Source organism: Prionailurus viverrinus, chromosome D1 (genome assembly GCF_022837055.1).
Source record: "Prionailurus viverrinus isolate Anna chromosome D1, UM_Priviv_1.0, whole genome shotgun sequence".
NCBI lineage: Eukaryota > Metazoa > Chordata > Mammalia > Carnivora > Felidae > Prionailurus > Prionailurus viverrinus.
Genome location: NC_062570.1, coordinates 94,776,400 through 94,791,712, shown reverse-complemented (window position 1 = coordinate 94,791,712; position 15,313 = coordinate 94,776,400). Strand labels below are relative to the sequence as shown.

General features: G+C 38.4%; 1 long non-coding RNA gene across 1 annotated transcript; it reads left to right on the top strand.

Annotated features, from left to right (window-relative positions):
• Positions 1 to 3,071: 3,071 nt before the first annotated feature.
• On the top strand, positions 3,072 to 11,808 carry LOC125147047 (uncharacterized). The gene is made up of 4 exons (XR_007144980.1): positions 3,072 to 3,173; positions 4,487 to 4,643; positions 9,657 to 9,727; positions 11,466 to 11,808. It is a non-coding gene; the product is annotated as an uncharacterized LOC125147047 (long non-coding RNA).
• Positions 11,809 to 15,313: the final 3,505 nt, after the last annotated feature.

The following is a 15,313-nucleotide window of genomic DNA, read 5'->3' as shown; positions in this document are numbered from 1 at the left end:
ATCTCAGTTCTGGGTGTTGGAACCTTCTAAATCACACTGATTATCTATTTATAGGAGTGTCTCCTCCTCTCTCCTAGACCACAAGCTCCTTAAAGGTAAGCAGTAGCTTTTTAGGCTGATCTTTGTAACTTCCTTAATGTATTGCATATACCATGCCTTTAATAAATTGAGAGAGAGAATGAATATAAGAATAATTGATTAATAAATGAAGACATGAAAAGAAGCAACCAACTAGAAAATATAAAGGATCAATTTTTTAAAAAGAAATTATTACCAAGCAGGTATAGCTACATGAGTAGGGCCAGAGGCCTTTTAGGTATGATCTGACTGCTTACAGCCAAGTTCTCCAGCTCAAGAAATAACTACTCCACTGCCTATCAAAAAGCTTAAAGTTTTCTAATAGAATTCATTGCTTTGGCCTCAAGGGCTTTTCTGCCTTTAAGGGTTGTCTGCTAAATTACAGATATCTCTGGGATATATAAAATGTGAAGCTATTATCAGCTTGAACCTCAGGGGGGATTAGTTGATGGCTGGTTGTTGGGAAGGTATGTGCCTAGGAAGAAAAAGAAGAGATGAGGAAGGGACCTAGATTACCTGAAAGTTTCATATGTCAGTTGTTTTACATATATTATCTCCTTTCATCCTTGAAAAACAAAACAATATCCAAACAAAATAGTGCATAGTACCTATTATTATTATCTCCATTTTTACAGAGAGGAGTCAAGTTTATAGAAGGCGAATTGCCAGTCTGATTAACTCTGCCAGAAGGGAGCAGAGTTGGAATTTGAATGGAGATTTGTCAGGCTTCTTCCTTTCACTAGGCAGAGCTCTCTCCCAAAGGTCAGGAGGAAACTCCAGGTCCTGAAACATAATAATTTTATTTAGTACTGGAAATATTTTGACATTTCCCAGATTCCTTTTTAGAATGACAACTAACCCACCTGTATTAGTTTCCTAGGGCTGCTGTGTAACAAAATACCACAAACTGAGTGGCTTCAAAGAACATACATTTATTGGTTTATGATTCTGAAAGCTGAAGTCTAAAATCAAGGTGTTGATAGGGCCTCGTTCCCTCTGGAGCCCCTAAGGAAGGATTCTTCCTTGTACCTCCCAGCTTTTAATACCCTCAGGGATTTCTTGATTCGTGGCAGTGATAGGGTTTTGGAGCCTTGGGAGTCCAGAGCCAATGGCCAAGAAAAAATTCTTGAGATGTCTTTGGTGCAAAAAAGTGATTTTATTAAAACATGGGGATAGGACTTGTGGGCAGAAAGAGCTGCACTGGGGTTGTGAGGAGTGACTGATTATATACTATATACTTTATTAAGGGAGGTTTCCAAAAGGATTTTCATATGCTAAAGACAACTCATAAGATGCTGTAGGCCTAGTTATTGTCAAGCTAAGGTTGTTTTTCCCTTTAGCAAAGCATTACCACTAAGACAATAGGGAGTTCCTTGAGGAATGTTTTACTCTACCTGTATCAAGTGTTTGTCAATGGGCTACAGGTTATAAGGAAATTTAATTTTATCTGCCATTTCCTTCTTGACTTTGTTCCCCACATCACTAGGGAGAGGAGGGTGATGTTGGGACCCCAGGAAACTGAGTCTACAGGTTTCTGTGAAGAAGAGGCTATTGATAAAATTGCATTTTTCTTGTAATTTACTAAGATATTGGCAAAGTGATGGAGACTCAGGTGCTGCATGCCTGTGATCTCCATCAGCCAAACTTTGGTTTTTCCCTTTCCTTTGTTCTTCAGCAGCCAGGAGTACTTACATTACATCACACACAGGGGAGGTGGGAGGTTTCAGGCTATCAGCTTCCTTATGCTTTCTCATCAGCAGCATTACCCCAATATCTGCCCCCATCTTATTACGGTCATAATCTCTGTCTTTCTTTGTCTTCACGTGGTGTTCTCTTTCCTGTGTTCTCTTTTGCTTCTTACAAAGAAAACAGACATATTAGATTAGAACTCATCCTATCAAATATGACTTCATTTTAACCAGAATATGTCTGCAAATAACCTATTTCCAAATAAGGTCACATTCATAGCTATGGAAGCTAGGACTTCAATGTATCTTTTGGGGGGTACATAATTCAACCTATCACATTTATTTCACTTGATTTGTCCTGCAATTAAGCTTTATACATATATATATATATATATATATATATATATATTCACCAAGTGAGTCTGTTTCAGTGGAAGGTAGAGAAGGAAGAAACAAAGTAGACAAAAAGTTTATGCCTCATTTCTTTAAAGAAGGTGATTTTATTGTCATGCTGTGGGCAAGGGTCTCCTGCATTTGTATTCACTCTAGGAAAAGAACTCCAGAGGGATTAGTGCTTCCCAAAATCTTGGCTGTGTTTACTGTATGAATATAATCTTGACCAAAGCCTTTATGGCCATATTTCTAAGCAAAACAACTGAATATGTTGCCATTTTGGAGATGAAAATGCTATAAATGAGATTACTTTTGCATTGAATCTGGGTTGCAGTTGGAGGTGATCTATCCTTTCAAATGACCGATGGATTTGCAAGGCCCTCTAGAGTGATTGACTTACTATTGCACATTGGCTGTTTTCTTATTTATGTTAAGCAAAAGACTTTAATGATCAGAGCTGGAGCAAGAACAATTTCAATTTTGCATTCAAAAGATAGTCTTCAGGGGGCATAAAACTCCTTGAATTTGTTTGTTTAGCTTCTTTTTTGTTTGTTTTCACATTTGTGGTGCATAGATTTTAGAGTCTCTGACTATTCCAATCCTGGCTTTACTATTCTGGGGCAAATTACTTATACTCAGTAGCTTTGGGGTGCACTGTACAATAAACAATGTAGAAGTTTTTTGCTATGTGGTGCTTTAGATAATAATTAGTCACAGCAAATAATGGAGTAGATTCTTACCTCTAGGAACTTACCTGTAGGCTCAGCACATTATTTCTGTCCTATACATATTTCCCTACACAGGTCTGATTTCTAAGGCTGATATTTGAGAAGATGGTGGAAGGTCTGTCCCCTGATCAAATTCACTCTTAGTATTGCTATACAGACTTTCTTCCTTTACTCTCTCTTTTGACAGAGCCTTTCTGTGAGAGAATGGCACCTACTTCCAGAGAAATGTCAGCAAAATAGGCAATTAATATGAGTTGTCAGCACATCTCAGAGGCAGAAGATTAGGGTGAGTTCTTCAAGCATTATTAGAATTCCATCTTTAACACTTCTCATGATGGAGGGCAAATTTGTTCCTCAAAATGGAGAGTAATAGGATGAATTTCGAAAACATTCTTGCACCAGCCCACACCCATATACACACAGAGTTATCATTTCCTAGTATTTGCATTTATTTAATACGTAGTTTATTATTACCTTTTAATTACAAATGTCTCATACAAGACATAAATGGCAGCAATCAGACTTTAGGTCTTCACAAAGCTCAAAATGCAATACATGGAATATAACAGATGTGTAAATGGTTTTGAAGAGGAGAAAGCACCAAAATGGCCTTAATTTTTACTCAGCTTGACTAAACATCAGATAGCTTCTTCAGGTATCCATGCCCCGACCTCCCTCTCACTTGTAATGCCCGAAGTTCCAAAGTCTCCCACAAAAGACCACCAGAGTCGTAAGTCAAAGCCAAGTGGCAAGGGTCGTTTATTGCAGGTTCGAACCCGGACCTCTGCGCACCCGTCGCCGGTGATGCTAAGAGGCCCTGAGTGAGGTTTTTACAGCCTTTTTATAGACAGATACAAACAAGTTGTGGGGAAGTTAGGAATTTTTCGCGGTTACAGAGCGGTTATTGGTTGATGTCTTAATTTAAACACTTAGCAGAATTTAATTGGTTCCCGCCTTTAGGTCAAACTTCAACTGGGGTATGGGTATCATAATGATCAGTCAAGAACACGCGGTTATGCCAGGCAGTTGTACAGAAGCAGAACAAGCTGGTCAAGTAAGATAAGTTTGTTTTTCTCAGACCACGATGACTAGGCAAACAGTTTGCCCAGGTCTTTCGTTTTGTTTTGTTTTGTTTTGTTTTGTTTTGTTTTGTTTTTCCAAGTACCTGAGGAACCAAGGGGAAGGGAAAATATGTTAAGCAAGCAGGTTTATAGAAGCAAGAAATGCCGGTTAGTTTATGTACAATCACTTATTCTATTATATACCAGACTACATTTAGGAAGTTTCACAACTTACTCTATTACATAGCGGGTTACATTCAGGAAAGGTTTTACAATGCTCGTAGCAAACAGCAAGCAAAACAGACTTTTCAGCAATTGTATTTTTCTTTATCAATGATCCATAATAAACAAAAAAGAGGACTTTAAACTAAGTCATGGCTGTCATTTGGGTTTAAAGTTGTTCTTTTCACACTCTGGCCTTTATAGTATCCAGAGGGCCTACTCACAAAGATCTTTCCCACATTTTCTTATTTACTTTAGTAAATCTATAATTGTAAATTCTTTTTCTACTCCTTTGAGAAGTAACTTGTTTTTAAAGTCTCTCACCAGTTTTAGAACCCATGACCACCCAAGGACTTGGGAGCCATCTCTTTGAAATAAACTCATCAAAGAAGAGAATATCTCTGTCGATCTCTGTAGGAGGATGGAAGCCTAACTTCTCTGCTCCATTTTGTAAAATCCCTCTTGTCATAAAGGTAAACACTTACTTTTATTTTGGGTAAGGCCAATTAACAAACCCAGATGGTCTGTGATCTGTCCCATGTACTCATTCTAAAAAGCTCTCCATCACTTGTTTCAGTGAAGTTGAGTTCCAGCTACATTTTGGTTTCTTTCTCCTATTGCAGTGCCTTCAGCTACATCTGCCAGCATGTTTAACTTTGTCCAGGAGAATTTTTACTTTAATAGGTACATGCCCTGGAAAGTACAATGTCAGAAAAATGTGCATCTTATTGGGAGAAGTCATGAAAAGTTTCAAAACACTAGAGAAACTCAAGCCAAATCTTTGGCTTTTAATGAGTGATGTTTTCAGAAGGAAGATAAGGGGAAAATAAGAGCAAGCCAAACAAGCAAACCTACAAAAATATCATCAATTGCTCAAACATAAATTCAACAAATGATTTCTACCAAACGAAAAAAAAAATATGAGAACTAAGTTTTGAGTTTCTAACCTTTCACAATGGATGGTACATGATAGAGGCTGTGGCCACTACAATCCCATTGCTACAAGGTTTGCTGCTCTCCTCATGACTGTTTTCTACCCCTCCAACTAACTATCATTTTTTATTCCTCTGCTTTTTAGTCTTTCTCTTAACCCTTCCCCATCTCCGTATCTCTCTGCATCTGTTTTCTTTTTCTTTCCTCAGCTCCTCTTCCACCCTTTATGCCAAAAAGGATGGAAAATACTGAGCAGAGAAGAAGTGGGAAACTGAAGGATGCTGAGTAAGAATATTAAGAGATAATGTTCAGTAAACAGAGAAAAGATGGCACTTCCAAATGAGAATAATTCAAAAAGGCTTATAAAGGACTATTTCAATGATGTTGATATAGGACTAGTACCCCAAGACTACAGTGCCACCCAGTTCTAAGAGTTTAAGAGGAAGGAGAAGTTTCTGGAATCTATGGATGAAAGAGCTGTGTGTGGAGAGCCATCTGACAGGAGCTATGACTTTTGGTCTGTGGACAGTGCCAGCAGTAGCTATCATAGTGGAATAAATATTCCAACCTCTTTCACGTTCTTTTACTTTCTTGCTAGTGGTTTCCATTGGTCTGGTCTGATCCTTCTGAAAGCCAGGGGGTGAAAGAGCCCATTGATGCCATCCCTACAGGTCAGTCTTAAGACAGAGAGTGAGAATGGGAAAGAAAAAAACTTGATCTAGAAGGAAGATGTTTGGCATTGATTAAAAGTAGGAAAACAGAGGCAGTTGAGAAGGAAGACCAAGGGATTGAAAACCCATAGAAGACAGGGAACACCAAGGAGCCAAGAAAAGGTGAGGAGGGATAAAAGACAGAGAGAAGGAAAACTGAAGCATGGAACTGAGAGAAATGGGTAGAGGTTCTGAATGGAATTTAACTCCGCAGCCCTCTTAGAATCTGTCAAATCATTAAATAAAAATTCTCATAAACATTATTAATAGGAATAAAGAAGAAATAAGTCTTTAGAAAGTGGGTATCTTTTGGTGAATTTGGCATATTGTCATTGACAAATTGATCTTTTGGCAAATGGAACAAGCTTTCAGTAAATTGATTTTCCTCACATTGGATTGCTTCCAAATTGTATAATTAGAGAAATTTTGGGAATAACAAGTTTGGTTTGGCTGAATATTTAGTATCTGACAGGAAATGTTCGTGTGTTATAAAGAGAGTTTGGAGCCCATGTCAGTGAAGAGGCTATCAGCTTCCGAGTACCTAATCCATGCACAGCCTTATTACCTTGATTACAGTATTACCAACTTACAGTTGATTAGATCAACAGTAAGTATAGAACTGAAACAAAATAATTTTATTAATAATAATAGCTAATATTTATTGAGTGTGTTCTATGTTCCAGGCACTATGCTACATGTTTTACATAGATTTCTTCTTCATTTAATTCACATAATAACCTGACTTATTATTTTCAGTTGGCTTACCCCATCCAGACTCATCCTCCTGCTCTGTCACCCAAATGACTGACTTCCACAGATTTCATTCTTTGTCCTAAATTCTGGTTGGGTTTGACTAGTGAAAGAAGAATTCAGAGAGGTAGGCTCTGGAGACCCTGGCCTTACCCACCTTCTTTTAGTGACCGGGTTCTGTCAGCTCTTATGATGTGGCCATCCATCCAAACCTCCAAACTCTCAACCTTGCTAGCTCTGGTTACAACATCCCCTTAAGGTCAGAATAGGAAATGGAGTGGTAAAATAAAGTCTTGTCATCTTTCTAGCCCCTGGGTGCTTCACCATTCTCTGCTGATTTCCTTAACCTCACCCATCCCTTGTGTAAGTAGTCACTTTATAAACCTTCACTTTGAGTGTACAGTTTACTTCCTCCCAATATCTCAAAAGGTACACAGCCCAAGTAGGAGTATATTATACAAACTTTATTTTACATATGAGGGAATCAATCATTAGAAGTTTAATATTTTTTTTCTAAGACTTTGCTGCTAGTACATGATAGAGCTCAAATTTAATAATGGGTAAATGTATTAGCCATCAGAATCTTCTATAGTAATCATTATCCTACATTTTTTCTCGACAATCAGGTTTTGAAGTATGGGATTCATCACCATTCCACCTGACTCTCAACTATCCACCAGGCACATGCAGCTAGTAAGCAGCTAGTGTCATTTGTTGAAATGATAATACTTTAGATATAATTTAGACATAATAGTATATCTGTTTCTTTTCCCCTTTTAAAAGATGAAGCTACTAAAATTTTTAAATCACATATGTGTCTTGCATTATATTTTTATTGGACAGCATTGAAAAGGCAACCTACAGCCTTTGTGGTGGGTTGGCATGGTGACTGACTATCCTCTCAAGTATGAATAGTCCAAATTAGAAATTTCATCAACTAGATCCTGCCGCAGAGAGTTTTGTGTGCATGACATGCAGAACATAACAGAATTATGTACTAGAAATGAAAGTCAAACGACACACAAAGAAAAGACAAGAAGCAAATGTGAGAGTAATTGTGAATTACTAGATGCATGAACAAGCACTATCCATGCAGTAGAGGGAGCAAAGAGGACTTAGTTGGTAGGGTATGATTAGCAGGAACAGATAAGGAGATGAGTTATTCATCATGAATGATGAGAACAGTATTGGACTGAAATGATTGCCCAAGTAAGAGAAAAGAAAATGTTTTGTTAATAAAAGTAACTGCAAAAATACATAAATAAATAAATAAATAAACTGCATTTTTTCCTGAACCATATCCTGGTTCTCTATAAAGCCTGATCTTTCAGGAAACCAACACTGTTTTCTACCATTTTTTCTTCCTATATATTCTCAGTCGTAAGCCCCAGTGATTAAGGGGCCCTCATTATCTGTTCTTCTATTCTAAGAGAGCCTAAATGACTTAGAATCATATGATGCAGGGAATTGAATGTAATAACCTATTTTGGGGGTACGAGTTTGCAGATCCATCCTCATTCTGACACCAATTGCCAGTTGAGGGCTCTCCAAGACCACTGTCCAATTTGGTAATTTTCTAGAAAGACTCACAGAACTCACTGAAAGCAGACAGTACTTACTTCTCCCAGCAAAGATGTGCAACAAAATGCATGGGGTATTGCCAGCCATGGAAGTTCAACCAGGCTGTGGTGTTTAAAGTTTGAGCTGACAAGCACAATCCAACCCACCCTCACTCCTGACATAAATTACCTTGTTAGCATAGACTGTCTGGTGTGGCCCAAGTCCTCCAGGTAACAAAGACACTCCTTGGCAGGATATATCAAGGGCTCAGAGATGATCTCTTGGAAGTCAGGACAAAGGGCCAAACATTTCTGTGGAAGAAGTTAATCCTTTTACAGAGCACCTTGAATACAATGACATCTCTCTGCACTCACCGGGAGAAGTGGTGGGGGAATCATTGAATAATGGCTTTTTCTTAGTGCCAATATTGATATGGAAAGATAAGAATAAAATAATGCTTTCAATCTGCTGTGTTTTCTTCTATGTATTTTCATTTCCCTTTTATCTTATCCCTATTTTAATTGCCCCTCCTCATCTCTATTTCTGTTTTGTTGATACTGTATCCCTTCAGTAACCTTGAACTCTTTGTGGTGACCCAGTGATTTATGCAGAGCAAAGACCAAGCTTTGTCTTCCTTGTGGACTCGTAGAAAATGCTTTTATCTTGTGCTTTTGACCAATATTATAAGAAGAGGGAATATAGTCTTTCAACTGCAGCTCAAAGACATAAATTTTTCCATTTATATTGGTTGATTCCTTTTCTAATAATGGCAATTTCTCTTCCCTGGAGATTCATGATATCTAAAGAGATGGACAAATCCTTCCCTGCATTTTCATAATATTTTACCAAGGAAATCATCCAGTGATATAAAACAGTCAATCAGTAGAAGATGATCTTTTAATCAGAGTGCTTTTGACTTTTAGACTCCAGATATTTTGTTTTGAGTTGGAAGTATCCCCTCTGCCCTAAAATTTCAGAGACAATAGAGAACAGGGCTACCAAAATAGTCTCCTGTACTCCTTATAGCAAATAAAAGGAAGGGAAAACAATCAGTCATGAAAAACGATCACTCAGCCTACAAGATATTCTGATATAAAAGGCCATGCAGAATATTACTGGGGATGTTAGATAATGGACAAGGGAAATGAGTGGAACAAAGGAGTCTGGAAAAATGGGAGCCCTGAAAATAAGCAGGCTGAGATAAGAATTGTACTGCTATGTCTTATGCTATGGTAGGACCACCTTTTTGAGATTTTCTCATCTTTTTATCCTTCCTTCCTCTTAAAGTTATAAACCTCATGCAATGTGGCTAATCGTGCTTATTAACCCATTTCTTCCTTGTTACTCTCCAGCCACTGGATTCAATTGTATTTCTTGGACTCTCTTCTTTGTGTAGGGCAAATGACAGTCCTATCCAGTGAGTATTGAGCAAAAGTAATATGTATCACTTTCAGTGGGAGAATTTAATTGCTTGTGCAAAGACCCCCAGAGCTTTCTTTTTCCCTTTTATGACAAGTTTTTATTTCCAAACAGCGGTTCCTCCATCAGCATGGAATGAAATGACAATGAGCAGAGTGAGAACCCAGCCAACCAGAAATTGACAGGTAGTGTAAATATATCATTGCTGTTTCCAGCCAATGATATTTGGTGTTTCTACAGCAGCATAATCTAGCCTACTTTCATTGATACAGCTATGAGAAATGATAAGCAAAGTGAACCTAGCAATTATTATAAATAAAAGTCACTCATTTTTTCTAAGTTGTAACCCATTTTTATTTTTGTTTTTTAAGTATTTACTTACTTTGAGAAAGAGAGGGGGAGAGAGAAAGAATGACTGAGGGAGGGGCAAAGAGCCCATTGTGGGCTCCATCTGACAAAATGTGAGATCATGACCTGAGTGGAATTCAAGAGTTGGATGCTTAACTGACTGAGCCACCCATTTAACCCCATGTAATATGAAGCTGGACCCTGTCTGCTTACAGACTTGGAACTCTGGCAATCGTTGTTCAAATTGTGCGGACTGCAGTTGGTAATGAAGAAACCTGCATCCCATCTTATTTAAGTGGACTCCAAAAGTTACTGTGGCTCTAAAATGATACTATTCTGTATATTGCTGAGGACTACTGAAAGGGGTGGAGATATGATCTGTATATTTAATGGAAGCATTTCAAGCATCCAGGAGAGAGGGTTATTTAGGGTTAATGGAAGCACTATTGGATGTTTATGTTTATTGCAGAATGAGTGTGGATGTGTTCTTAGCATTGCACACCTTCTATCAGCTTCTGAATCCTGTCTTAGGACTTTGTTTTACATTTTTTTTTCCCACCAGTGTCCTTGCAGTATGATTTCTCAACATATTTTAAATTGGTCTGATATTTAACTTGTTTATACCTTTCACCTCTAATAAGTAATGACTTAAGGTGGCTAGGAGCCATTCTTGTACATATTCAGTGGTTGGTCTTTGATGGGAGGATCCTTCCATTTTTAGAGAAATAGCCCTTAAAGCTGAAGTATAAACCTGCTGGGTTAGGCTAAGAGAAGAGAGGTAATGTAACCAGTCAGGGTACACATCTCTTAACTCCAGAAGTGTTTAGAGCACCAGCACAGCTTTGTGCAGGAAGGAGTATGTGTGTGTGTGTGTGTGTGTGTGTGTGTGTGTGCCTTTAATATGAATTGATCAATAAGGTAGAATTTATGAAGCTTCTGTGCTGTTTGACCTCAGATAATGGGAGTTCCCTTTTAACCTGTGTAGTCATCTGGTGAAATATTTAAATAGCTATATATATATATATATATATATATATATATATATATATATAATTTTTTGCTGTCAAACTTAGAAGGCATCTGTTACCACAGTTTTATATTTGTAGATGCCAAGGGGAAAATCTGCATATGCATTACTGCTGAAACAGGTCTCTTTTAAGGCTCCCAGAGTTTCAATATTGTGACCCAAATCAGGCATTTGATGAGTAATAATGACAAACTGTAGATTTAGCAGGTAAGCTTTGGAACATACTACATGATTAATGACAGAATTCCGGGATTGGTGAAAAATGTCTTTATTAAGGGACTGTCAAACAGCCCAGGGACCATATGTATATTATCACGTCTGTTTACAACACTATCTAAAAACCCATCTTGTTGAGTTAAAGCAATTGTTAGAAGTAAATGAGCAAGAAAACAATAGATTAATTATTATGGTGAGTTTTCCCATGTCAGACAGAGGTTCTAATCTCAGTGGTATCATTTTCTAACACTAAAGCATGAAGCTAGTTCATTCATTTACCAAATATTTACTAAGTGCCTATTATGTATGACTTTCTTTTTTTTTTTCCTTAGGCACTGGGAGTACTCTGTGGAACCAAACAGACAAATAAGCAAGAAGCATGGTTCCTGCTCTCACTAAACTTATAGACTAATACAGGGGAGAAAACACCTGTCAAAGAATCAGCAAATAAATGGACCGTCACAACTGTAATAAACATTACCAAGAATATTATATTATGGGAGGAACTGACCTATCTAGATTCTTCTCCATAAAATAGGGATGATACTGATACCTATCTCCCAACATTACTATGAAGAGTAAGAGATACTATATATTTTTTTGATTTTTAAAAATGTTTTATTTATTTTTGAGAGAGAGAGAGACAGAGTACAAGTGGGGAGGAACAGAGAGAGATGGAGACACAGAATCCAAAGCAGGCTCCAGGTTCTGAGCTGTCAGCACAGAGCCCAACATGAGGCTCAAACCCACGAACTGTGAGATGATGCCCTGAGCCAAAGTTGGACGGTTAACCAACTGAGCCACCCAGGCACCCCAAGAGATAATATATTTTAAACAGTGGACATAAAATAAGCATGCCATACATTTTTTTCTCCCTTTGTGTTTTCTTTAGTCTTCAAAACGCATTAATTTTCAGGTGATTTTTCCTGCTAACTGCTGTTTCTGCAGTACCCTGAATAGGCTATTGGGAAGAAATGCCAACAGTCATGTTTGTTCTCCCTACTGGCCTACTTCCTCTTCCCTGGTCACAATCCCGGCAGCTGCATTCTCCCCTCTCGCTCTGTCCCCAAAACTGTTTTATTTTCAGAAGGCGACCATTGGGCAAATTCATTTTCCCATCCTTCTCAAACAGCAGAATTCAGATCGTGCCTGGACACATATGTAAAATCAGAGAAACCTGCAACGAAATTTGTCACAAACACATTTTACAAATAAGATATCCAAGATGATACAGAAACTGTATAATAAACTTCAGCATAAAAGAGGGAAATTGCAACTGTGTGGAAAATAGAGAAATAAATTGTGCAAGATGAACTGAGATTCGGTGGTAGACACAGAATTCTCATTTAGACTTCACCTAGTTTCTCTTTGAGGTGAATGAATAATGAAGCACGAACAAATGAAGAAGTTTAATAGCTCACTTCTTAACAATTCACAGATGTTTCTTGGGAAGGCTACCAGAATAAAAAACTTACCTTTTAAAATCTCCTTCACTGTGTTAATTTGGACATAGCGTAGGACTTCTATCATGTTGGTCTAACAGTCCCAATATAGAAAGGCAGGTAAGAAGCTGACGCCACCCCCTGAGTAGTGTTTGGAAATATGATGCCACGGAGTATGCTTTGGTCTGTAAGAACTGAGGGTTAAATCATGCTCTTTGTTATTGACCTTTCATGTTTAGGAACTGTGCAGCGCTTTATATTTTCAATGGAGACATCATGTGAGAGAGCATGCATTTAGCAGCTATTTGGAGATGAAGAGGAAGCAATGCTGAGTGCTTGAGCATCAAAACCTCCTGCCCCTTACATGGTGATTAGAATATAGCACTCGAACCTGCAACCAGCTGTCATATACAGATATGGTGACATCATACATGTTCATGACATCATAGCATATATGGTGATTACCATGCATATAGGAATCAAACCTACAATCTGAACAGTATCCATTTCCCTATCTTGCTCAGGCTAACTGAACTAAGCCGATTCAAAAGCTTAAGGCCCAAGGAAAAATATTTTAAATTTCTGGTCAAGTGAGGAGGCACTTGGGAAATTAGTGAGCCTTAAGCAGATGTCTTTGCTTGTGCTAGTGGAGAAACATAGTAACTAACCCGAAAGAGCTGTAGATAAAGATTTTTATTTTCTACAGCAGTGTCCCCAAAGTGTGGTATGCCTTAGGGAAAGTATGTGAAACATAAGGCAGGAAAGAATGACTTTTTATGACTATGTGGTTTAAAATGCTCAGGATCCTAAGAGAATCTTACTGTTGGCAAATAGGGAACACTTGGGGAGAAACTGTATGAGAAGTCCAAGTTTACTTGCTCCCAGTTACTTATCACTCCATCCTTTACACGAGGAAAGAATTCTCTAGGATCAAAGAAAAATGAGATTCGGGGGGAAAAATGAGAGTGGAATTAAAGGTAAATCCTGAAGAAAAGGACCCCATATCCACTCCCTGGGCCAAGTCCTGGGAAGTGTGAACCATTAGATACGATTATAGGATTGGAAGTCAGGGAGGCTGTGCCCTACAGGGGATAGCAAAGGTGCTTGGAGGAGAAGAAGGGGCCAGGTCTGTCTTGGGCACAGGCAGTAAAGGGATTCCCTGACAAGAATTCAACAGCAACAATAAAACCACCACAAGTCTGCTTTTTTATTATCCCCATACGCAGGCTACTTTAAACAATGTCAGTAATAAAATGCTTCTCCCAGATAAAAAATATTTTCTTAGTCTAAGTTCTAAATAATTGCTGCAGTTAATGTTGAGTTTTAATAATATATACATTGTAATGCCCGAAGTTCCGAAACCTCCCACAAAAGTCCACCAGAGTCGTAAGTCAAAGCCAAGCGGCAAGGGTCGTTTATTGCAGGTTCAAACCTGGTCCCCCGCGCACTCGTCGCCGGTGACGCAAGAGGCCACGATCAGGGTTGGTACAGCGTTTTTATAGACAGAGACAAATAGCACAGAGGAGGTTTCAAATTATGAGGGGCCTGATTAGTTGATTTTAAAGTAAGGACATTTGTTGTTCTCTGATTGGGCGTCCTTTGTCCTTTGGTGGGAAGGCTTTGTCCGTTACTTGTGGCGGGAGGAAAAAGGGGGAAGGGGGAAGGGGGTAGGCTAGGTGAGGAATGTGCTAAGCAAGCAGGTTTACAGAAGCGAGAAATGCCGGTTAGTTTATGTACAATCACTCATTCCATCACATATCGGACCACATTTAGGAAGGTTTACAACCCATTCTACTACACAGCGGGTTACATTCAGGAAAGGCCTCACAATGCTCGTAGCAAACAGCAAGCAAAACAGACTTCTCAGCAATTGTATTTCTTATCAAAGATCCATAATAAGCAGAAAAGAGAACTTTAGCTTTAAACTAAGGCAGGGCTGTCATTTGGATTTAAAGCTGTTCTTTTCAATATATATATATATATATATGAGCTTACGATTTCTTCATACTTTTTTAAAGCTATCTTTTTATAAATATTGTATTCTTCATAAAGTTTATTCAGAGAGCTCCCATTTTCAACTTGACCTCTGTAGTGAGTTAATGATACCCCCTCACAAAAGGTATGCCAGGATCCTAATTCCCAGAACTTGTGTGAGTTTTGAAAAATGGTCTCGGTAGATGTAATTAGGGTTCTTGAGATGGGACCATTCTGGATTATTGAGGAAAGGGGACCCTAAATCCAATGATGGGTAGACTTTTAGGAGACACACAGGAGAGAGACACACAGAGGAGAGGAGAAGCCATTGGAAAACAGGCAGAGATGCCAGTGATGCAGCGGTAAATGCTGGAACGTGATGTCACCAGAAGCTCAAAGACAAGGGACACGATCTTCCCTAGGGTCTAGGGAGGCAGTGTGGCCCTGCTAATACCTTGATTTTGGATGTCTGCCCTTTAGAACTATAAAGGAATAAATTTCTATTGTTTTAAACCACCAAGTGATTTGTTACAGTGGTCCCAGGAAATTAAAAGAGCCTCCACCCACACGCTCAATTGTAAGCAAATTCATTTAGAGTAACTATGTTGAAAGTTCAGAATGCTTCCAGCTTCCTTCTCCTTGCAGGCTCCCTACAAAACCTTTGAAATAAACAATGATGACACAGTGATTGTAAAGGCAAGGAATTACAATTGAATTATTTCACTTTTGCCATAATGAGTGACTCATGAAATTTTTATTTGTGC